This window comes from Theropithecus gelada, chromosome 2 (genome assembly GCF_003255815.1).
Source record: "Theropithecus gelada isolate Dixy chromosome 2, Tgel_1.0, whole genome shotgun sequence".
NCBI lineage: Eukaryota > Metazoa > Chordata > Mammalia > Primates > Cercopithecidae > Theropithecus > Theropithecus gelada.
The window spans coordinates 154,371,406-154,394,383 of NC_037669.1; the positions used below are offsets into that span (position 1 = coordinate 154,371,406).

General features: G+C 36.4%; 1 pseudogene across 1 annotated transcript; it reads right to left on the reverse strand.

Annotated features, from left to right (window-relative positions):
* Window positions 1–19,924: 19,924 nt before the first annotated feature.
* On the reverse strand, window positions 19,925–22,081 carry LOC112618932 (annotated as a pseudogene). The gene has a single exon (XR_003118143.1). The product of XR_003118143.1 is annotated as a heat shock cognate 71 kDa protein pseudogene (transcript).
* Between the last annotated feature and the right edge of the window lie 897 nt (window positions 22,082–22,978).

The following is a 22,978-nucleotide window of genomic DNA, read 5'->3' on the forward strand; positions in this document are numbered from 1 at the left end:
TGAATACCTTGGTTGCTGGTGAAGGATTCACATGCTTATTATGATTTTTTTTTTCATGGGAGCCTCTGAACACTGCTGTTTCTAGTCAGCCATCTTGGCCTTGCCCATATTTATTCTTTAAAATAACATAAAATCTTTTTGTTGAATAAAATCGTAAGATTTTCGATGGGAGTTAGAATTTTATATTCATTTATAATTAGTTATGTTAAATAACTAGTAGTTTTATGATATTAAGATTTTGTACTGAGGAGCAGGTGTGAATCTCCATATATTCAGTCTTGGGTTATGCCCAGTTTTATACATATCAGTAACAATTACGTAGTTTTATTCCTATATTAGACTCATATTCAGTGGAAGGCTGTAGCCAGCTCTCATTGGCTCAAGAGAGCTGATTGTGTGCACCTCTTTCAAACTTTATGTTCAACTTCAGAGTGTAGATACCTTTGTGTGAACACTGGGATTCTTTCAGGATTTTGCAGCTACAAGCAGGGTTTCAATAAATAACCTTGTTCATATGTTGTTCCACACATGTGTAGGTGTCCCACAAGTAAGATTGCCTGGGTAAAGGCAAATGCATTTATAAACTTGCCAGATTCCTCTTCACCTGACCCTTTAGGCATTGTTCCATTGTGACAACCCCCAGTAAAGTATGAGAGGCCCTATTTATCCACAGCCTTGACAACAAAGTGTATTCTCAAACTCTTTTTTCTCTGCACCACTCTAGTAGGTGACAATGGTAGATCAACGTGGTCCTTGTTCGCATTTCTTTATTTCGGTAAGATTAAACTTCCTTTCATTTGCTTAATATTTCTTTTTGTTCAAGTTCTGTGTTTTCTTTTGGGTTGGGCTAGGACTTTTTCTTCTAATGTTTCTACAACTTTTTATGTATTTGGGAGATTAGCTCTCTGTCTGCAATGTGAGTTATAAATATTCTTTCCAATATATCAGCAGTTTCTTCACATTGCTTTTGAACTTTTAAAAAAATTTCGTATAATACAATTGTTAAACTTTTATTTTAAGGCTTCTGAATTTTGAGTCACAGGAAGATCTTCCCCACTCCAGGTTTATAAAGGAATTTGAGTTATTATCTAGGGCTTGCATGGTTTCATTTTTTGTATTCAAATCTTTGGTTCATTTGGAGTTTATACCAGCAGGAAACCTTCTGGAAGGGAATATTTGCAGAGATTTCCCAGATCTAGGTGCTCTTCTGCTTCCTCTATACCTACCGCTCTCACCTGGGCCACCCATGAGGGTGGGCTTGCTGTTTCAGCATAGGTTTGCTGTTTGGCTCTGCTTCGAAACAGTTACCTGCAATTTTAAGTATTCAGGTTTCCTTTGTGTCCTAGTTCCATTGAAACGTATTGTGTGAGATTTTTCTTCTCCACTCTCCTTGTTGCTCTTGTTGGCCTCCAGAAGAAGTGGGAAGATTCAGAACTAAACTAGTGCCACATTCACATCATAAACAAAACTTTAAAGTAAACTTTCATTTTAGGTTCAGGGATACGTGTGCAAGTTTGTTATATAGGTAAACTCATGTCATGGGAGTTTGTTATATGGGTTATTTCATCACCCGGGTACTAAGCCTAGTACCCAATAGTTTTCTTTTCCTGATCCTCTTCTGCTTCCCACCCTCCACCCTCAAGTAGGGCCCAGTGTCTGTTTTTCTCCTCTCTGTGTTCATATGTTCTCATCATTTGATTCCCATGTATAAGTGAGAATATGTGATATTTGGTTTTCTGTTCCTGTGTTAGTTTGCTAAGGATAATGTCCTCCAGCACAATCCATGTTCCTGCAAAGGACATGATCTTGTTCCTTTTTGTGACTGCATAGTATTCCATGGTGTATATGTACTATATTTTCTTTAGTCTACTATTGATGGGCATGTAGGTTGATTCCATGTCTTTGCTATTGTGAATAGTGCTGCAATGAACATTTGCATGCATGTGTTTTTATGGTAGAACGATTTATATTCCTTTGAGTATATATCCAGTAATGGGATTGCTGGGTTGAATGGTAGGTCTGTTTTTAGCCCTTTGAGGAATTGCCACACTGCTTTCCACAATGTTTTAACTAATTTACACTCTCACCAAAAGTGTATAAGTGTTCCCTTTTCTCCGCAACCTCACCAGCATTTGTTATTCTTTTGACTTCTTAATAATAGCCATTGTGACTGCCGTGAGAAGGTATCTCATTGTGGTTTTGATTTGCATTTCTCTAATGACCAGTGATATTTAACTTTTTTCATATGCTTATTGGCACATGTATGTGCTCTTTGGAAAAGTGTTCATTCATGTCCTTTGGCCACTTTTTAATGGAGTTTTTTTTTCTATAAATTGCTTAAGTTCCTTATAGATGCTGGATATTAGATCTTTGCCAAATGCATAGTTTGCAAATATTTTCTCCCATTCTGTGAGTTGTCTGTTTACTCTGTTGATAGTTTCTTTTGCTATGCAGAAGCTCTTAAGTTTAATTAGATCCCATTTGTCAATTTTTGCCTTTTTGTGATTGATTTTGGCATTTTTGTCATGAAATATTTGCCAGTTCCTATGTCCAGAATGGTATTGCCTGTCTTCCAGGGTTTTTATAGTTTGGGGTTTTACATTTAAGTTTTTAATCCATCTTGAGTATTTGGTGTATATGATGTAAGGAAGAGGTTCCATTTCAATCTTCTGCATGTGACTAGCCAGTTATACCAGCACCATTTATTGAATAGCAAGTCCTTTCCCTGCTGCTTATTTTTTGTCAACTTTGTCAAAGATCAGATGGTTATAGGTGTACAGCCTTATTTCTGGGCCCTCCATTCTGTTCCATTGGTCTGTATGCCTATTTTTGTACCAGTACCATACTGTTTGGGTTACCATAGCACTGTAGTATAGTTTGAAGTTAGGAAGCATAATGCCTCCAGATTTGTTCTTTTTGCTTAGGATCATCTTGACTATTTGGACTTTTTTTTTTTTTTTAATTATACTTTAAGTTCTAGGGTACATGTGCACAATGGGCAGGTTTGTTACATATGTATACTTGTGCCATGTTGGTGTGTTGCACCCATCAACTCATCAGCACCCATCAACTCGTCATTTACATCAGGTATAACTCCCAATGCCATCCCTTCCCCCAGCCCCCTCCCTATAATAGGCCCCGCTGTGTGATGTTCCCCTACCAGAGTCCAAGTGATCTCATTGTTTGATTCCCACCTATGAGTGAGAACATGCAGTGTTTGGTTTTCTGTTCTTGTGATAGTTTGCTGAGAATGATGGTTTCCAGCTACATCCATGTCCCTACAAAGGACACAAACTCATCCTTTTTTATGGCTGCATAGTATTCCATGGTGTATATGTGCCACATTTTCTTAATCCAGTCTGTCACTGATGGACATTTGGGTTGATTCCAAGTCTTTGCTATTGTGAATAGTGCTGCAATAAACATACGTGTGCATGTGTCTTTATAGTAGCATGATTTATAATCCTTTGGGTATATCCCCAGTAATGGGATGGCTGGGTCATAAGGTATTTCTAGTTCTAGATCCTTGAGGAATCGCCATACTGTTTTCCACAATGGTTGAACCAGTTTACAATCCCACCAACAGTGTAAAAGGGTTCCTATTTCTCCACATCCTCTCCAGCACCTGTTGTTTCCTGACTTTTTAATGACTGCCGTTCTAACTGGTGTGAGATGGTATCTCATTGTGGTTTTGATTTGCATTTCTCTGATGGCCAGTGATGATGAGCATTTTCTCATGTATCTGTTGGCTGTATGCATGTCTTCTTTTGAGAAATGTCTGTTCATATCCTTTGCCCACTTTTTGATGGTATTGTTTGTTTTTTTCTCGTAAATTTGTTTGAGTTCTTTGTAGGTTCTGGATATTAGCCCTTTGTCAGATGAGTAGATTGCAAAAATTTTCTCCTATTCTGTAGGTTGCCTGTTCACTCTGATGGTAATTTCTTTTGCTGTGCAGAAGCTCTTTAGGTTAATTAGATCCCATTTGTCAATTTTGGCTCTTGTTGCCGTTGCTTTTGGTGTTTTAGACATGAAGTCCTTGCCCATGCCTATGTCCTGAATGGTATTACCGAGGTTTTCTTCTAGGGTTTTTATAGTTTTAGGTCAAACATTTAAGTCTCTAATCCATCTTGAATTAATTTTCATATAAGGAGTAAGGAAAGGATCCAGTTTCAGCTTTCTACTTATGGCTAGCCAATTTTCCCAGCACAATTTATTAAATAGGGAATCCTTTCCCCATTTCTTGTTTTTCTCATGTTTGTCAAAGATCAGATGGCTGTAGATGTGTGGTATTATTTCTGAGGGCTTTGGTACCAGTACCATGCTGTTTTGGTTACTGTAGCCTTGTAGTATAGTTTGAAATCAGGTAGCATGATGCCTCCAGCTTTGTTCTTTTGACTTAGGATTGTCTTGGCAATGTGGGCTCTGTTTTGGTTCCATATGAACTTTAAAGCAGTTTTTTTCCAATTCTGTGAAGAAAGTCATTGGTAGCTTGATGGGAATGGCATTGAATCTATAAATTACCTTTGGCAGTATGGCCATTTTCATGATATTGGTTCTTCCTATCCATGAGCATGGTGTGTTCTTCCATTTGTTTGTGTCCTCTTTTATTTCACTGAGCAGTGGTTTGTAGTTCTCCTTGAAGAGGTCCTTTACATCCCTTGTAAGTTGGATTCCTAGGTATTTTATTCTCTTTGAAGCAATTGTGAATGAAAGTTCATTCATGATTTGGCTCTCTGTTTGTCTGTTACTGGTGTATAAGAACGCTTGTGATTTTTGCACATTGATTTTGTATCCTGAGACTTTGCTGAAGTTTCTTATCAGCTTAAGGAGATTTTGGGCTGAGACAATGGGATTTTCTAAATATACAATCATGTCATCTGCAAAGAGGGACAATTTGACTTCTTCTTTTCCTAACAGAATACCCTTTATTTCTTTCTCTTGCCTGATTGCCCTAGCCAGAACTTCCAACACTATGTTAAATAGGAGTGGTGAGAGAGGGCATCCCTGTTGGACTGTTTTTTGGTTTCACATGGATATTGAAATAGTTTTTTCTAGTTCTGTGAAGAATGTCATTGGTAGTTTCATAGGAATGGCATCAAATTTGTAAATTGCTTTGAGCCGTATGGCCATTTAACAATATTGATTCTTTCTATATATGAGTTTGGAATGTTTTTCCATTTGTTTGTGTCATCTCTGATTTCTTTGAGCAGTGTTTTGTAATTCTCAATGTAGAGATCTTCACCTCCCTGGTTAGCTGTATTCCTAGGTATTTTATTCCTTCTGTGCCAATTGTGAATGGAATTGCATTCCTGATTTGGCTCTTGGCTTGGCTGTTGTTATTGTATAGGAATGCTGGTAATTTTTGTACATTGATTTTGTATCTTGAAACTTTGATAAAATTGTTTATCAGCTTAAGGAACTTTTGGGCAGAAACTAGGGGTTTTCTAGATATAGAATCATGTTGTCTGCAAGCAGAGATAGTTTGATTTCCTCTTTTCCTATATGGATGCCTTTTACTTCTTTCCCTTGCCTGATTGCTCTGGCCAGGACTTCCAACACTATGTTGAATAGGAATGGTGAGAGAGGGCATTCTTGTCTTGTGCTGGTTTTCAAGGGCAATGCTTTCAGTTTTTGCCCATTCAATATGATGTTGGCTGTGGGTTTGTCATAGATGACTCTTATTATTTTGAGGTGTGTTCCTTCAATACCTAGTTTATTGAGAGTTTTAAACATGAAGTGATGTTGAATTTATCAAAAATCTTTCCTGCATCTATTAAGATAATCTTGTAATTTTTGTCTTTAGTTCTGTTTATGTGATGAATCACATTTATTGATTTGTGTATTTTGAACCAACCTTGAATTCCAGGGATAAAGCCTACTTGATCGTGGTGGATTCGCTTTTTGATGTACTGCTGGATTAGCTTTGCAAGTATTTTGTTGATTTTTGCATCAATTTTCATCAAGGATATTGGCCTGAGATTTTCTTTTTTCTTGTGTCTCTGCCAGGTTTTGGTATCAGAATAATGCTAGCCTCATAGAATGAGGTTTTGGGATAGTTTCAGTAGGAATGGTACCAGCTCTTCTTTGTATATCTGGTAGAATTTGGCTGTGAATCCATCTGGTGGTAGTGGGCTTTTTTTTTTTTTTTGGTGGGCTATTTATTACTGATTCAACTTTGAATCTCATTATTGGTTAAGAGAATCAATTACTTGGTTTAGTCTTGGGAGGGTGCATATGTCCAGGAATTTGTTCAACTTTTCTAGGTTCCCTAGTTTGTGTGTACACAGGTGTTCATAGCAGTCTCTGATGGCTATTTATATATCTGTGGGATCAGTGGTAACATACCCTATGTTGTTTCTAATTGTGTTTGTTTGGATCTTCTTTCTTTTCTTCTTTATTAGCCTAGCTAGTGGCCTATCTTATTAATTTCTTTAAAAAAATGACTCCTGGATTTATTGATCTTTCGAATGGTTTTCCTCTCTCAGTCTTCTTCAGCATAGCTCTGATTTGGGTTATTTTTTGTCTTCTGCTATCTTTGGGGTTAGTTTGCTCTTGCTTCTCTATTTCTTTTAGTTGTGATGTTAGGTTATTAATTTGAGATTTTTCTAACTTTTTGATGTGGGCACATAAACAATACTTCTAAGCACATTTTAACAATTGTATATGTACAAAAAATTAAATTAAGAGAGAAGATAGATAGATGCAGAATCTGTAATATACTCACTGGGGATACTCCAGTGAATGAAAAAAGTTTTGCCTCTCATTCTTGAGTATGAAGACAGACGATATCCAAGTAAATACATAACTTAATAATACATATATAATTCAAAATCTCTATTACTGGACATATAAGCTGCTACTCATTCTTTGTTATTCTTTATAAGACTGATATGAACCTTCTTAGGCTTATTTGTTTGTGAGCATTTCTGATTCCAGCAACCATCCCTCCCATACCCCCATATATCCTCAGGACAAATGACTAGAAATGGGACTATTGGATAAAAAGGCAAGAAATTTTTAAAAGCTTATAACATATATATACCAAATATCCTCCTGAGACATTTGTACCAGTTGTCTGTGTCACTTTACCTTTTCTCCTTTGTATATAAGACTGTTCATTTATCTAAAACATCCCCATTTTGTGTTACCCTGAAAAACCTCCTAAGCTTTTTTGCTATATTGTTAGTCATTTGAAGAGCTATTTGATTCATCCACCTGCCCAACATCCTTCCATCCATCCATCCATCCATCCAACGTAAAGCACGCTGCCAGGTAATGTGATATATAGAAACTGTTGATGGGCTAACTTGTTTTAATAGTTCAGGTTGGTCTTTAACTCCTGACTTCAAGTAATCTGCCTGCCTTGGCTTCCCAAAATGTTGGGATTATAGGTGTGAGCCACCACACCCGGTGCCAGTCATTCTTAATTACTTTAAATACATAAATAAATAGTAATTGGTAAGTTTACTAAAATGTTCAAACTTACTTGTGTGCACAGTAATAATATAAGATTACATTTACAGTTTACCAAAATAATTGAGTAAGCCGACAAGTTTGAGTCAAAACAATAATCCTTCTTCCAATCACCTTAAAATTTGTGAACCCCAAAGCTTTGTCTGCAGATCTCTCTCCTCTCACTCTCTTCTCATAATTTTCATGAAGGCACAGGGCTTCAACTATAAACTACATGATTGATTCTAAATGTACTTATATAGGCTATAATCCTACTTATGGGGAAATACTAGATTTTTCTGGAAAAAGTGTTAAAGTCAAGAAGAAGACAAGAATACCTTCTATGCCTACTGTTATTTTATATTGTGTTGAAGATACTAGCCAATGTACTCAAGCAGGAGAAAGCCAGTGGAGGCATAAAAATTGTTAAAGGAAGAAGTAGAACTATCCCTATTTGATGATAATATAGTTGTGTATCTGGAGAAGCTGTAATAATTAATGAAAAATATAGTAAGGTAGCATATATAAAATTAATATATTGATATCCATAGTGTTTACATATGCAAATGCAAATTAATTAGAAGAGGTAATGAAAGAAAAGGAAATATTTACAATAGCCACTGAAAATATAAAATATGTAGCAAAATAAATTGAACAAGAAATGTAAAAACTATATGACAAAAACTTAAAATGCTCCTGCAATTCACAGATCTGAACAAATAGACATACCATGCTTTTGGATAAGAACCTTCAACAGCATAATCTAAGGATTAAGACATGGATAGTTTTGAGAGGAGGAAGGACATTATTCTGCCTACCATACTGTTTCTGAAGTTTACATTTTAAGGAGCAATAAGAGATAGGAAACTCTTGAAAAAGGAGAAAAATTATATAAGAACATAATATAAAACATTAATAATTAAAAGAGTGTGATATTACTACATAAATAGGCAAACAAATGGAACATAATAGAAAGTCAAGAAGTAGACCCAAATGTGTATGGAATTGACGTACGATAAGTGAAACCTCTCAAATTATTCAGATAAAGATGGGCTTGGTGTTGTGACAATTGGATAACCATTTGGTTAAAAATGTTATCCATTTTATATCTTCAATAAACTCACAATATAGGAGAGAAGACATTCATCAAAGTATATAATTGCCATAAGTATAGTAACTGCAATAAAAGAGAGATAGTCTAGGTACCTGGAGGCACAAAGGAATTAATAATCAGTTATGTTCTTAGACACGGTGTTGGCAAAGAGTAGGTTATTATTAGAAAGATGACCTTTAATGGGATCCATTCCGAGTCTGAGAATCTATCGTTAATTTCCTCTGGCCCACTGATACCTTTAACAGTGAAAAACAGGTGATATCAGTTGTCCTTACTTCATCTAAAACTGCAGTATAAGTCCAACAGTTACACAAGATGGAGTTGAGTGGAACACAAGGCATGCTGGGCCAGAAGTGGACAAGATGGTGAAGGATCTTGTTTGCTCTAAAACACACATATTTAAACAGTTTTAACATCTGTGAAATAAGGATGACAATTAGGCCAGAAGGAAGTAGAGTTATTTCAGAGAGAATCTGCCCATCACTATGGGCACAGTGTTATCACAATGATAACCTGAGATCGTTTTGAATTCTCTGCTTGAGGTTTTTGGGACCACACCACTAAGTGAGAATTCAGACTGCAGACTTGCTTGAGTTCCAGTTTATGATTCAAATTCCTAGATAATTTTTCCTTTTTTTCTTTGTCCAGTGCCAAGATGAAACAGGCAAGTTTATTTCTTGTTTGCTCCTGCACTGAGGGCACAGCGTTCTTATGTCCCAGGCTTAGGTCCCACTTTGGTATTGTTTTTCTCTCACTTAATGGTACCTAAAATAATGGTATATGTGTTGGAAATTGTGGAGCCCACAGAAGACACAGACATGAATGTGAGAATTCCATGACAGTGAACCAATTAGTTTTGTCTTTTTCACAAAGGGTAAAATTTTGATGATTCAAAGAGTGATTTTTATGAGCCATTCTCGTTACCTTAATTGCAAACCTAGAACTTCAAATAAATAAGACAAGAGTCATTGAACTTTCCAATTTTGATTTGGGACACATAGCACTTTCAATCTTTAAATAAGTCTTGACTTTTTTTTTCCTGGGATTGACTGTTTTATGAATTTACTACTCCTTTTAATCACATACAGAACCTAAAAGTCTCAAGGGCCCTTGATTTACTACCACATTAATTGGTTTCATCACTTTGACTTGGATAGCTGAATGGTTGGGAGTTCTCAGTTCCCAGCTGAGATGCCAACTAACAGCAATGGAACAGAGGTAGTTGGATTTAAATGGAAGACTTGGAAAGGTAAAGGAGTGATTAGGATGGAGCTGATAAGCTTTGCTGGTAGATTTGATGGGAGATGGGAGAGAAAGTGAGAAGTAGATGCCATTAATGGTTTTGGGATGGGTAATAGTGGAGATGAAGCAAGTCTTTGAAGAGTAATTAAAGGATCAAAGGTTGTCTGGGTAAGTATCACTAATTTCCATTATAATTTTAGAAAACTCAATCAAATCATCCCAAAAAAGTTTCATGAAATGTGATACTGCCTCCAGAAATGTGATAGTCATGTTTGTCAGACAGAACATGCCTCCCAAGTCACTGTAAATAACTGAAGAGCTAAGTAGAAGCACAGCCTCATTAGGTCTATCAATAGATCATTGGTCTTTTTGATCTCTGTGTGTATGCTAAGGAAAGGGTAAGTGCGTCTTCTTTTCATCTTTTCCATCACACTTTAAAGGGCTGCCATAATGTTCCCACCAACTGAATCATTTTCATTTCCAACTCTAATCAATTTGTGAATAAATATCTTTTGGAGATGAGCTGCTTTAAATGATGGCTGCCTTTCCACCTTTAATCTATGATACTATAGTTCTCTTGAGAGAAAATAGCTCCTTGTGTCTTTATTCTCTCTTTGAGTTCATATTTGCAGCACACCTCTTTTATTAGTACCTACAGATGGCTTTAGTAGGTGAATAAAAGGTTGCACAAGTTTTGCAAAAATAAGAGGCTATTCACCCTTGCTACCTTTAATCTCCTGCATTCTCCCATTAATGAGTATAAATTATTGAAGCTATTTCTCAAAAAGTCTTTATGTAGTACAATACCACTGGCAGATCATCCTCAGGAAGGGCTTTTTGTAAATTTCATAATTAGTGGTATTATCTTTAATCTTTTGTGGTGTGAAAATCAAGGACAACATGAAACTTAATACAAAGTCAGAAACTGACTATTTTGGTAAATTCTAGGTGATAAAAATAAAGGTTTGCATCAAATCTTCTTTTAGATAGTAATAAAGGTCCTAAAAGTACAAGACATACAGATAAACCCCTTGACACAATTTCTTCTACAAATTGTTTAGCTGCTTTGATCAGATGAAATCTAATTGATCCTCTGTCCTAAATTCAAAAGAACCAAGAGCCAGGCATTTCTGGAAAGGTCTGAATATATTAAACTAATTGCTCCTAATGAAGCATTTTTCTCTGGAGCCCTCATACGTTAGTTTTCGAAATATATTAATGTCAAATTTCCAAGTTCAAGTTATCAAATTGAGTCAACATAGTTACTCCTCTTCCCTATCAAAATCCTAAAAGTATATTAAAATGCAAAAACAGAAACAAACAAAAATGCCTGTGACAACTTTGGGAAATGATATGGAACATCATACATAGGCTGAGAACTTTGAAGATCTTCAATTTTTGAAAAATAGAAAACAAATTGGATAAAACTAATAGAAAAGTCAATCAATGCTTAAAAAGTCCAGATACCTGCATCAGCCAAAGAGAAGTCAGTTGACCTATTTCTCCAATTGAGTACTGGGAAAACCGAAAGCTGGAGCAAGAGGGACTAGGACATTGTTTGGAGGCAGTTGCTAGGAGAATGGTCAGCTCTCCAACCTTCCCCAACACACACACACACACACACACACACACACACACACACACACGCACACATTGGCTGGCTGTTGGCTTCAATCCCTGGTCTCACTTGGTAGGAGACTTGCTAAGTAAAATGGAAGATTTTTCTCACAGTCGTTTTAACATTGACAATAGGTCTAAAGAAGGAAGGGTAGGGCTATGGTTTATTTTAGACGTTCTAACAATAATGGCAAAACCAGTCAACCAAACAAACAAAATCTGACAGAGCAGTAAAGTTCCTGAAGACCATTTTACATCACCTGTTATACTTGCTACTGGTGATTATGCATTTAATAAGACCCAGGCATATTTTAGATGCCACCAGCAGAAGTCAGAGGAATGATCAAGAAGGAGACCGCAGTAAAGAATATTCAAGAAGGGGACCTTGGGAAATGCATCAAAATCTGAACACAAGGTGGCTGGCCACCATTGGAACTCAGTCTTCCATTGGGTCTGATGATGCCAGGGAAGTTGGGCTTTTATTTTACAGGTGAATCTATAGAAGCTGTGGCCATGCATAAGGAGTGGGCTGTGGACTTCTGGTCTCCACCAGGGCCTGGAATCATAAAGGAAAACCTGTCTGAATGCTTATCTTTCCCTATCATTCACAATGATGGCAAACCCCTTGCAGTTTTCTGTGATGATACAAATTCAAAAATGTGGTTATATTCCAGGGTGTGGTATGACTGTCTATTGACCAAAAGAGACCATTAATTTTTGGAATGATAGAAATGTTCTTTATCTTAATCTGGGTATTAGCTACATGATTATATATACAGATACATTTGTTAAGCTATACACTTAAAATTTATTCATTTATGTAAAACAAAGAATACATATGCTATTCATAGAATAAGTAATATAAATGCTTTTTCAGAAAACTGTAAATTACCAAAATTTACCCAAGAAAACATAGAATAGCCTGGAAGAACACAAACATGAATTTTTTAAAAGTAAAAGATTTACCCCTGTATATACTGGGGCCAGAATTATTATTATCTAGGTTTTAACACAAACTTCAAAATCCAGATAATTCCTACATTGCTTAAATTCTTGTCCTACAGGGAAAACTTAGAAATGTCCTCAAGCTCTTCTTTCAGGGATAATCCAAATTCCAAAATACAGTAAGAGTGTATTCTCAACATTAAACTAGAGATTGATTCACTTTTATTTCCGTTTTGAATATAAGTATAGAAATCATAAGTAAAGAAGGACTGGGTAAAATTCTAGCAATTTGTTAAAATAACAATTTAATATTACCCAATAGATTTATTTAGAAAATACAAGAAAAGCTCAATATTAGATAACTTAATAATATAATCCAGGATGTTAATTTATTTTAGAATTAAATAATGGATTTGAGGGAAATATATGATCACAAATAAAGATGCTTAAAGAGGCAATTTTACAAAATCCAATGCTCATTCCTGATCTAAGAAAAAATAGTATGTTAAGAATAGGAAAGACTGTTATTTTCTTTTTATAACTGTCTTCTTTTTTTTTTTTTTTTGAAGATGTAATATACAAACATGGCCTAAAATTCTAAAGATACAAAAGGGTAAACAGTGGAAAGTACGTTTCTTCCACCCTATTGGCCAGTTAGTTACTCAGTTTACACAGTCTGTAGCTTCCTAATCACATGATTCTGCAGCTTCTTGCTTTCACCTATCAATGTATCTTGGTAACAAAAACATATCGGTATATATAAAATGGCCGCATTTTTAAATGGCTATGATAGTTCAGTGTTTGGAAGTGCAAGAATTTATTTAATCAGTCTTCTAAGAGTAGGGTTTTTTTTTTCATTACTTTTTGCTAGTTCACATAATACCTAAGTAAATATCTTTGAAATGAGTGTTTGTGCACTTGGAGGACATTTCTAAATGTAAGATTGGTAACCCAAAAACCAAAAAACAAATCTAAATGTAAGATTGGTAACCCCCCCCCAAAAAAGTAGAATGCTTCTACTTTTGAGAGATTTTACCAAATTTTTCTTCTCATTGTTATTGTACTAATTTGTAATCTTCCATCAATGAATGATACTGGACTTTTGAATTTTACGGTAACGTGGCTAACTAGGTTTTTTTACCCGCACTCTCAACAAAAAACTACATAAAATGATAGATAAAATATCAGAAAACATTTTAAATGCACTGGTAAACTAACAAGGAAGCAAGAGGGAATATCTATCCTTTTTGTTAACCATAATTTTTTACCTAAATTCAAACTACCCAGGCAGATCAAAATATCTTAAGCTGAGAATTGATTTTTAAGTGACCTTGGGTGGGTAATGCCCCTAAGTGCCTGGAAAAGGGTAAGCATAAATCTTTTTGGCAAGAAAAAATTCCCACAAAAAAACATAATAAGGCCAACATACAAGTTGTGACAGGAAATCAGGAAGGTTAGTTACATAAAGAGTACGTTTACAAGAATGGCCCTATAAAACAAAACTATAAATCAGTTTCAGATATTCCAGTATAACATGTATGTACAAATCCTAAGTGAAATGGGTAGACCAAATTCTAACAAAATAATACTTAATTTAGATAATGATTTAAAATAATATGCTACTATTAATTTATTCACCTTCAGAGTAACATATGAAGAAAATAAATAAACACACAAGGAAACAATAGATATGAATGAAACTAATAGAGACAGAAAATAAAATATTCATGCATATTACATTTAAAGAGATAAAAGCCAAGCTTGAAAACGTAAGTATGAAATAAGAACTCATAAGTAATGACCAACAAATTCAGAAAAGAACCAAATTTAACTTATAAAAATGAAAACTATCAATGAAACTGAAAACATAATGGACAAATTTATTAATAGATTAAAACTTTGGCTGATAAGGATGTATCAATGTAAGTTTATCAATTGTAACACTCTGGTGGGGAATGTTGATATTGGCAGAAGCTATGCATGTGCGAGAGAAGGGGGCATAGGAGATATTGCTGTACCTTACTCTCAATTTTGCTGTGACTCAAAAACTTACCTAAAACCGTGGTCTTTGGAAAATAGATTAGAGACTTTTACTTATCATGTTTTCATGTATTTAAAAGACAACTTACCAAGTAAAGTAAAAATAGTAAATGTGGAGTTTAAAACATATGTAGAAGTGAAATGTTAACAATAACACAAAGAGCAGAAGGGAGAACTGGAACATACTGTGATAAGATTCTAACAGTACTGTATAGAAAGTGGCATAATATTATTTGAAGGTTGGGTGTGATAAATTAATAATGCAATTTGTAACTCTTGAACAACCTCTAAAAAGAAAACAGTAAAGCGAATAAGCCAATAGTGGGGACACAATGGAACACTTAAAAAATTCAGTTAATTCGGCCGGGCGCGGTGGCTCATGACTGTAATCCCAGCACTTTGGGAGGCCGAGGTGGGCAGATCACCTGACGTCAGGAGTTCGAGACCAGCCTGACCAACATGGAGAACCCCCATCTCTTCTAAAGATACAAAATTATCTGGGTGTGGTGGTGCGTGCCTGTAATCCCAGCCATTCGGGAGGCTGAGTCAGGAGAATCGCTGGAATCCAGGAGGCAGAGGTTGCGCCATTGCACTCAAGCCTGGGCAACAAGAGCAAAACTCTGTCTCAAAATAAATAAATAAATAAATAAATAAATAATCAGTTAATTCAAGAGGAGAAATGTAATAAAGAAGAGATAGAATGTTTTTCCATTTGTCTGTGTCCGCTCTTATTTCCTCGAGCAGTGGTTTGTAGTTCACCTTGAAGAGGTCCTTCACATCCCTTGTAAGTTGTATTCCTAGGTATTTTATTCTCTTAGTAGCAATTGTGAATGGGAGTTCACTCATGATTTGGCTCTCTGTCTGTTATTGGTGTATAAGAATGCTTGTGATTTTTGTACATTGATTTTGTATCCTGAGACTTTGCTGAAGTTGCTTATCAGCTTAAGATTTTGGGTTGAGATGATGGGGTTTTCTAAATATACAATCATGTCATCTGCAAACAGAGACAATTTGACTTCCTCTCTTCCTATTTGAATACCTTTATTTCTTTCTCTTGCCTGATTGCCCTGACCAGAACTTCCAACACTATGTTGAATAGGAGTGGTGAGAGAGAGCATCCTTGTCTTGTGCCGGTTTTCAAAGGGAATGCTTCCAGTTTTTGCCTATTCAGTATGATATCAGCTGTGGGTTTGTCATAAATAGCTCTTATTATTTTGAGATATGGCCCATCGATACCTAGTTTATTGAGAGTTTTTAGCATGAAGGGGTGTTGAATTTTGTCACAGGCCTTTTCTGCATCTATTGAGATAATCATGTGATTTTTGTCATTCGTTCTGTTTATGTGATGGATTACGTTTATTGGTCTGCATATGTTGAACCAGCCTTGCATCCCAGGTATGAAGCCGACTTCATCTTGGTGGATAAGCTGTTTGATGTGCTGCTGGGTTTGGTTTGCCAGAATTTTACTGAGAATTTTTGCAGTGATGTTCATCAGGGATATTGGCCTGAAAGTTTCCTGTTTTGTTGTTTATCTGCCAGGTTTGGGTATCAGGATGATGTTGGCCTCATAAAATGAGTTAGGGAGGATTCCCTCTTTTTCTGTTGTTTGGAATTGTTTCAGAAGGAATGGTACCAGCTCCTCTTTGTACCTGCGGTAGAATTTGGCTGTGAATCCATCTGGTCCTGGACTTTTTTTGGTTGGTATGCTATTAATTACCACCTCAATTTCAGAACGTGTTATTGGTCTATTCAGGTATTTGATTTCTTCCTGGTTTAGACTTGGGAGCATGTATGTGTCCAGGAATATATCCATTTCTTCTAGGTTTTCTAGTTTATTTGCATAGAAGTGTTTATAGTATTCTCTGATGGTAGTTTGTATTTCTGGGGGATCAGTGGTGATATCCCCTATATCATTTTTTATTGCGTCTATTTGATTCTTCTCTCTTTTCTTCTTTATTATTCTGGCTAGCGGTCTATTTTGTTGATCTTCTCAAAAAAACAGCTCCTTGATTCGTTGAGTTTTTGAAGGGTTTTTTGTGTCTCTACCTCCTTCAGTTCTGCTCCGATCTTAGTTATTTCTTGTCTTCTGCTAGATTTGAATTTGTTTGCTGTTGCTTCTCTAGTTCTTTTAATTTCAATGTGAGAGTGTCAATTTTGGATCTTTCCTGCTTTCTCTTTTGGGCATTTAGTGCTATAAATTTTCCTCTACATGCTGCTTTAAATGTGTCCCAGAGATTCTGGTACATTGTGACTTCGTTCTCATTGGTTTCAAAGAACATCTTTATTTCTGCCTTCATTTCATTATTTACCCAGTAGTCATTCAGGAGCAGGTTGTTTAGTTTCCATGTAGTTGTGCAGCTTTGAGTGAGTTTCACATTCCATGCTCATGGATAGGAAGAATCAATATCATGAAAATGGCCACACTGCCCAAAGTAATTTATAGATTCAGTGCTTTACCCATCAAGCTACCACTGACTTTCTTCACAGAATTGGAAAAAACGACTTTAAACTTCATATGGAACCAAAAAAAGAGCTCGCATAGCCAAGACAATCCTAAGCAAAAAGAACAAAGCTGGAGGCATCATGCTGCCTGACTTCAAACTATACTACAAGGCTACAGTAACTAAAACAGCGTTGCACTGGTACCAAAACAGATATATAGACCAATGGAACAGAACAGAGGCGTCAGAAATAACACCACACATAATAACCATCTGATCTTTGACAAACCTGACACAAACAAGCAATAGGGAAAAGATTCCCTATTTAATAAATGGTGTTGGGAAAGCTAGCTAGCCATATGCAGAAAACCGAAACTGGACCCATTTCTTACACCTTATACAAAAATCAACTTAAGATGGATTAAAGACTTAAACATAAGACCTCAAATCATAAAAATCCTAGAAGAAAACTTGGGCAATATCATTCACGACATAGACATGGGCAAAGACTACATGTCTAAAACACCAAAAGCAATGGCAACAAAAGACAAAATTGACAAATGAGATCTAATTAAACTAAAGAACTTCTGCACAGCAAAAGAAACTATCATCAGAGTGAATAGACAACCTACAGAATGGGAGAAAATTTTTGCAATCTACCCATTAGACAAAGGGCTAATATCCAGAATCTACAAAGGACTTAAACAAATTTACAAGAAAAAAAAAAAAACCCCATCAGAAAGTGGGCAAAGGATATGAAGAGACACTTCTCAAAAGAAGACATTTTTGCAGCCCACAAACATAGGAAAAAATGCTCATCATCAGTGGTCATTAGAGAAACGCAAATCAAAACCACAATGAGATACCATCTCATGCCAGTTAGAATGGTGATCGTTAAAAAGTCAGGAAACAACAGATCCTGGAGAAGATGTGGGGAAATAGGAATGCTTTTACACTATTGGTGGGAGTGTAAATTAGTTCAACCATTGTGGAAGACAGTGTGGGGATTCCTCAGGGATCTAGAACCAGAGATAACATTTGACTCAGCAATCTCATTACTGGGTATATACCCAAAGGATTATAAATCATTCTATTATAAAGACACATGCATACATATGTTGATTGTGGCACTATTTACAATAGCAAAGACTTGGAGCCAACCCAAATGTCCATCAATACTAGACTGGATAAAGAAAATGTGGCACATATACACCATGGAATACTATGCAGTCATAAAAAGGATGAGTTCATGTCGTTTGCAGGGACATGGATGAAGCTGGAAACCATCATTCTCAGCAAACTATTACAGAACAGAAAACCCAATACTGCATGTTCTCACTCATAAGTGGGAGTTGAACAAGGAGAACACATGGACACGGGGAGGGGAATGTCAAGTGGTGGGGGGCTAGTGGAGGAATAGCATTAGGAGAAACACCTAATGTAGGTGATGGGTTGAATGGTGCAGCAAACCACCATGGCACGTGTATACTTATGTAACAAAACTGCACGGTTTCACAAATACCCCAGTACTTAAAGTATAATTACAAAAAAAAAAAAAAAGAAAAAGAAAAAAAAGAAGAGATAGAAAGGAAAGAAATAGCAAGGTGGTAAATTAAACCTAAGGATATTGAAAACTTCATTAACTGTAAATAATCTAAAGACTTGAATTAAGACACGAAGATTGTCACACTGGACAAAAAAACAAGACCAATATATATGCTGCCCTGCCTATAAGAAATCTACTTTAAGTATAATGACACAAATAACAGTAAAAGGATAAAAACATATACTATGCAAAAATTAATTATAAGAAAGCTGAAGTGGCTCTATTAGTATCAAACAAAGTAGACTTCAAACAAATACTATCACCAGAGATAAAGAGGACCATTTCATATTAACAAAGGGGTCAATTTGTTGAAAAAAAGTAATTATCCTACACATGTAGGATAGGAATACACAATAGGAGTAAACACAATAGGAGAGGTTCAAAATATATAAAGAAAATATATAAAAGAAATAGACAAATCACAATTAAAGTCTGACACTCCCTCTTTCAGCAATTGATAGAACAGGTAGATGTAGACAGTGAATAAGTAAGAATATAGAATACTTGAATGACACTTGATCCAATTAACATTTGTAAAACACTCAATAGCAGCAGAATACTGATTCCTTATAAGTTAACATTGAACATGCAATAGGAGAGACCGTATCCTAGGCTATAGAACCACTCACAATCATACATAATAAATTCTCTTACATAAATGAAATTGAATTAGAAATCAATAACATAAAGCTATTTCATTCTCAGTCTATGATGTCAGTGTAGGACAGGTGAAAATGCTGGCTTTACATTACCACCCAGTAGTAACAAGACATCCCTTCCCCTTTCCTCCAAATTGGTGTAAGAGGAGGCTGAGTGAGAAGCTAAATTTTTTGTTTTTTTGACAGTTAAAAAATTTTTAATTGACACTGAGATACAGTGTGATGTTTCAATATATATATACATTGTGTAATGATCAAATCAGGGTAATTAGCATGTCTATAATCTCAAACATTTATTCATTTATTTGTGGTGAGAACATGTAAAATCTTCTTTTCTAGCTACCTTTAAATATAAAATACATGGTTATGATCTGTAGTCAACCTACTATATAATAAAACACTAGAACTTATTCCTTCTATCTAATTGTAACTTTATACTCGTTGACAAACCTCTCCCTGTTCCCTCATTCCCCCTTTTCCATCCTCTGGTGACCACTATTCTACTCTCTGCTTCTATGACATTAACTTTTGTAGGTTCTATGGATGAGTGAGATCGTGCAGCATTTGTCTTCTGTGTCTTAGATTCATTTAGCATTATGTCCTCGAAGTTCATCTGTGTTTCTGTGAATAATAGGATTTCATTCCTTTTTTATAGTTGAATAGTGTTCAATTGTGTGTATATATCACTTTTTTTTTAGCCATTTGTCTATAGATAAACATTTAGGTTGAGTCCATCTCTTGGCTATTGTGAATACTGCTGCAATAAACATGGGAATGCAAGTTTCTCTTTGTTTTATTTTTAATGGTGCCAATTTTAAATAGTTTTATTTAAGACAGTGCATTTTCCACTTATAATACAGTGTTTATAAAGTGCAATGTTATTTCCTTCCCCTGTGCATGTGTTCCATATTCAAGTGTTGAAAATGCCCAGTAACTTACTATAGCAGCTGAACTTTTAAAAACTGCCACAGAATTTGCTACAAATTTAGGTCCTTCAATGTTTTAAATGTGTGGAACAATGTTACATCTATACTTGGGTTGGCTTAATCAACCTCTTCAAGAGTAGACCCCGAGGAAGCACCACCAGAGTGAGAAGCTCCACCACCAGGAAATCCCCCAGGCATTCCTCCTGGCATGCCTCCTGCACTCTGGTACAGCTTGGTGTTGATGGGGTTGCAGACTTTCTCCAGCTCTTTCTGCTGATGTTCAGATTCTTCCTTCTCGGCAGCCTGATTCTTACCGAGCCGGTTGATAATTTCATTACACTTGTCCAGAATCTGCTGTTTGTCATCATCATTAGTCTTGCCCTGAAGTTTCTCATCTTTGACAGTCACTTTCATGTTGAATGCATAGGACTCAAGTGAATTCTTGGATGACACTTTGTTCCTCTGCTTCTCATCTTCAACTTTGTACCTCTCAGCTTCCTGGACCATATGTTCAATGTCTTCCTTGCTCAAACGGTGCTTGCCATTAGTGATAGTAATCTTGTTCTCTTTTCCTGTACTCTTGTCCACAGCAGAGACATTGAGGATACCATCAGCATCAATGTCAAAAGTGACTTCAATTTGAGGAACACCTCGGGGTGCAGGAGGTATGCCTGTGAGTTCAAACTTGCCAAGCAGTTGTTATCCTTGGTCATGGCACACTCACCTTCATAAAACTGAATAAGCACACCAGGCTGGTTGTCAGAATAGGTAGTGAAGGTCTGTGTCTGCTTGGTAGGAATGGTAGTATTGCGCTTGATGAGGATAGTCATGACTCCACCAGCAGCTTCAATACCAAGGTAAAGAGGAGTGACATCCAAGACCAGCAAATCTTGAACATTTGCAGACTTGTCTCCAGACAGGTTGGCTGCCTGGACAGCTGCACCATAATCAATGGCTTCATCAGGGTTGATGCTCTTATTCAGTTCTTTTCCATTGAAGAAGTCTTGGAGAAGCTTCTGAATCTTGGGGATACAAGTAGAACCACCAACCAGGACAATGGCATGAATCTGTGACTTGTCTAGTTTGGCATCTAGAAGGACTTTCTCTATGGGGTCCAGGATGCCACGCAACAGGTCAACATTCTTTTCTTCAAATCAGGCATGGGTAATGGAGGTATAGAAGTCGATTCCTTCATAGAGAGAATTGATCTCAATACTGGCCAGGGTGCTGGAAGAGAGAGTATGCTTAGCTCATTCACAAGCAGAACGGAGGAATCTTACAGCTCTCTTATTCTTACTGATGTCCTTATGCTTGCGCTTGAACTCAGCAATAAAATGGTTGACCATTCGGTTGTCAAAATCTTCTCCACACAAGTGGGTGTCTCTGGCTGTAGATTTAACCTCAAAGATTCCATCCTCAGTAGTGAGGACTGACACATCGAAAGTGTCACCTCCCAGGTCAAAGATCAACACGTTTCTTTCCATTCCAACCTTTTTGTCTAAGCCATAAGCAATAGCAGCTGCAGTTGGCTCATTAATAATTCTAAGTACATTGAGACCAGCAATAGTTCCAGCATCTTTGGTAGCCTGACACTGAAAGTCATTAAAGTAACAGCATTGGTAACAGTCTTCCCAAGGTTGACTTCTGCAATTTCCTTCATCTTTGTCAGAACCATAGAGGGTACCTCCTCTGGATAGAAGCTTTTGGTCTCTCCCTTGTATTCTACTTGGACCTTGGGACTGCCAGCATCATTCAACACCATGAAGGGCCAATGCTTCATATCAGACTGGACAACAGCATCATCAAATCTGTGTCCAATCAGATGTTTGGAATCACAAACGTTTGGTGTATTGATGGGGTTCATTGCAACTTGATTCTTTGTGGCATCACCAGTCAATCATTCAGTGTCCAGCGACATAGCTTGGAGTGGTTCGGTTTTCCTGATCATTGGCAATTATCTCTATTTTTCTGTCCTGGAAAACACCCACACAAGAATAGGTGGTGCCAAGATAAATACCAACTGCAGGTCCCTTCGACATGGTTGCTGGCATGTAGGCCTGGCTCCAACAAAGAAGAAAGCCACAGGAACCCCAAGAACTGCAAGTGAGTTCAATCGCAGGTTTCTCTTTGACATACTGATTTCAAGTCCTTTGGATAAATACTCAGTAGTGAAATTGCTGGATCATATGGTAACTATTTTTAAATGTTTTGAGAAACTTTATACTATTTTCCATAATAGTCGTACTAATTTACATTTCCACCAATAGTGTATAAGAATTTTCCTTTCTAGCAGCTGGGTACAGTGATGTGGGCCTATAGTGTCAGTTACTTAGGAGGCTGAGGCAGGAGGATAGTTTGAGCCCAGGACTTCGAGGCCAACCTGGGCAATATGGTGAGACATTACCTTTAAAAAAAAAAGTGTTTAAAAAGATGAGTTCCCTTTTCTCTGCATCCTTGTCAGCAGTTTTACTTTTCATCTTTTAGATAACAGCCATTCTAATTGAGGTGAGGTGATATCTCATTGTGATTTTGATTTGCATTTCCCTGATGATTAGCGACGTGGAGCATTTTGTCATTTACCTGGTGATTTGTATGTCTTACTTTGAGAAATGTCTATTCAGGTCTTTTGCTTATTTAAAAATCTGATTTTTTGTGGGTTTTCTTTTTTTTTGGTATTGAGTTGTTTGAATTCCTTATGTATTCTAAATATTAGTCTCTTGTCAGATGGAAAGTTTGTGAATATTTTTTTCCATTCTTAAGATTGTCTCTTCACTCTGTTGATTGTTTCCTTTGCTATGCAGAAGCTTTTTGGTTTGCCCCATTTGTCTATTTTGCTTTTGTTGCCTGTGATTCTGAGGTCCTATCCAAAAAATTCTTGCCCAGACCAATTTCGTGAAGTGTCTCCCCTGTGTTTTCTTCTAGTAGTTTACAGTTTT